Source organism: Terrapene carolina, unplaced genomic scaffold (assembly GCF_002925995.2).
Source record: "Terrapene carolina triunguis isolate 2854851 unplaced genomic scaffold, T_m_triunguis-2.0 Scaffold58, whole genome shotgun sequence".
Taxonomy (NCBI): domain Eukaryota; kingdom Metazoa; phylum Chordata; order Testudines; family Emydidae; genus Terrapene; species Terrapene triunguis.
The window spans coordinates 79,162,366-79,165,757 of NW_020664409.1; positions in this window are offsets into that span (position 1 = coordinate 79,162,366).

Here is a 3,392-nt window from a genome sequence, read left to right on the forward strand (position 1 = left end):
CCAAAGAGTGGGTTTGGAAGAGCTTGGAAAAACCTACCTGTCATAAAGATCTGTTTCTTAAAGCTTGCCAGTCTAAGGAGCTGGAGAAGAATGAAATCAGCCAATAGAAGAAATGAAAGTGGAGAGATAAAGGACAGGATGAAAAAAATAGTTTTCATAATTATGCAGATGGATCTCTGCCTAATGAATTCCTCCTGAAAACAGATACAGTAATTAGCCAAATTTGTAGCATGACATCTTCTACAATAGCTCAGCAACTGTGCACAAAATTTCCCCTATGTATTTTGACTGAGTTTTTTGTTGGACTAGTAGCCTGTGGCAGTAAGTTAGGGAAATGACACCACGATGGGATACAGGATACAGTAAATAAAGCATTAAAGCAAACCCTGTGACTGATGACATCAGTGATGATTATTTTATAATCATATATTTCCTAAGGGCTGTATGTTGCCCTCCAGCATACAATGGCACAGAAGGCTGGTTAACACACAGAGTTATGATGAGAAAAGGAAACCAAATAAGGTGCCCCAGCCTGCCTTCAAAAAAAATGTAGTTAGATGAAGCAGTGGGTGTGACTGTAAAAAAGCAGTAGAAGAAGAAACGAGGAGGAAATACAGTGCACAACCACTGTGCACAAGGAAACACAAGAGGGTAGCTTTTCTTCCACATTACCTTGGCCTCCTTTTTTAAATCTTGCCATATGTTCCCTTAGTGCAATGATCTTGTCCTTAGGAATCCAAGCTTCCTGTGTCAGTGTCCAGTTCAATATATAAATAAGCAATAGTGGTCCCGTCCTTCTGGAACCTTGTGGTCCGGTCCTTGTCCAGGAGACTAAGAAATGGCCCAGCAATGCCTCACATTGCCCATGTCCTTGGGGGAACCATGAAAAGGAAAATCACCCAACTAATGTGCCAGGGACATTAAGTGCCACCTCTTGCCCCCCACTCCAGGAACACGTTAAAAGCTGCAAATGTGAGAACACTCACAGGCATCGTTCTATCAAAATTCATCTGGGGGTTTCCTCAAGGACTATGTCCAGCAAGGAAACTCACAGTGGAGAGATGGGGAGGGATGTAAAAGACCTGCTGCCTTACCATCTCCCTCATGGTTTTTCTTCCAACCATCTTAGGAAGAATAATGGGCCTGCTGTCCATACAAAAGCTCTTAGTCACAATGAGCCCCTGGCCATTCTGTAAGGATAATTGCAGAGGAGACTCTGGCAGCCTAATGGGTGGGGCCTCTTTTCTTCTAAAAGCTCTGGGCTCTTTCATCAAGGACTCATCTTGCTAACTGCCTTTCTTCCCTCCTTCTGGGTCCCCACCCTTCCAGCAGTTGATATTTCTATGCTGACCCTGTTCTTGGATCATCAAAGAGGACACAGGGGAACTATAGATCGGTCAGCCTAACTTTGATACCTGGAAAAATACTGGAACAAATTATTAAACAATCAGTTTGTAAGCACCCACAGGATAATAGGGTTATTAGGAATAGCCAGCATGGATTTGTCAAGAACAAATCATACCAAACCAACCTAATTTCCTTCTTTGACAAAGTTACTGGCCTAATGGATGGGGGTGGGTAAAACAATAGACGTGATATATCTTGATTGTAGTAAGGCTTTTGATAGTGTCTCACATGACATTCTCATAAGCAAACTAGGGAAATGTGGTCTAGATACAACTACTGTAAGGTGTGTGCACTGCTGGCGGAAAAACAGTACTCAAAGAGTAGTTATCAGTGGCTTGCAGTCAAACTGGGAGGGTGCATCTAGTGGGGTTCCACAGTCCTGCGTTCAGTACTATTCAATATTTTCATTATTAACTTGGATAATGGAGTGGAGAGTATGCTTATAAAATATGTAGATAACACCAAGCTGGAGGAGTTGCAAGCACTTTTGAGGACAGGATTTGATTTCAACTGGACCTTAACAAATGGGAGAATTTGGTCTGAAATCAACATGATGAAATTTTAATAAACGTAAGTGCAGAGGAAGGAAAAAAATCATATGCACAACTACAAAATGGGGACTATCTGGCCAGGTGGTAGTACTGTTGAAAAAGGATCTGGGGCTTATAGTGGATCACAAATTGAATATGAGTCAATGTGATTCAGTTGCGAAAATGGCTAACATTCTGGGGAATATTAACAGAAGTGTCCTATGTAAGACATGGGAGGCAACTTCCCCACTCTACTGGTGCTGGTGAGGCCTCAGCTGGAGTACTGTATCCAATTCTGGGTACCACACTCCAGGAAAGATGTGGACAAATTGGAGAGAGTCCAGAGAACAGCAACAGAAATAATAAAAGGTTTATAAAACCTGACCTTTGAGGAAAAGTTTAAAAAACTGGGCATGTTGAGTCTTGAGAAAAGAAGACTCGGGGGGACCCGATAACAGTCTTCAAACATGTTAAGGGCTGTTGCAAAAAGGATGAGGACCAATTGTTCTTCGTGTCCACTGATGGTAGAACAAGAATTAATGGGTTTAATCTGCAGCAAGGCAGATTTAGGTTAGATATTAGGAAAAGCTTTCTAACTATAAGCATAATTAAGCTCTGGAATAGGCATCCAAGGGAGGCTGTGGAGTCCCCATCACTGGAAGTTTTTAAGAACAGTCTGGACAAACACCTGTCCTGCCTCAAAGCAAGGACTTGATGACCTCTTGCGGTCCCCCCCAGCCCTACATTTTATGATTCTATGCCAGACCTCCAGTGCTGTTTTGCACACACTCCCCCTCTGGCATGCTCAGGTGCACTGTTTATCCTCCTCAGCAGACTGTGGCAATGAAAGGCTGTTGTCAGTGTCCTCCAGGGGAACCAGCCAACACAGGATCAACATGCAGTAGAACCTAGAGCATCCCTGCATTTTGTCAACATCACTGCCAACCTGCCCTGTAAGGGCTCATCATGGCAAGCCGCATCTTTGGCCCAAAGGCTTCTATGCACCCAGAAGGCCAAAAGCCAGTTAAAGATGAGGCAACACATAGAAGGCTTCTTTGTTGCCTCCACAAAATATATATTGTGTATGAGACTTGGGAGGACAGATTTTTAGATATGAGAATGAGGTAGGGTCTAAAGGGTGAAGTAGATTGCACCAGAGTAAAGGTCAGCCATGGAAATGTTGCTGGAGGAAGTGGGTTTCAAGGAAACCAAGTCACCTAGAAATGAATTGGGAAAGGTCTCCTCCAGAGTGTTTAGCTGAAAAATGTGACCTATACATTAATAAAAATGTCTAATACATGTTAAAGACAAACTCCCTACAACCACTTCCATTAACGTATTGAGTGATGAGTAAACATGGGAAACACCACCATTATAATGAGTGAAACAACTTAAGGAGGGGTTGTACAAATAAAAATATCCTCTGCTTCAGGAATACAATTACACGTAATATGA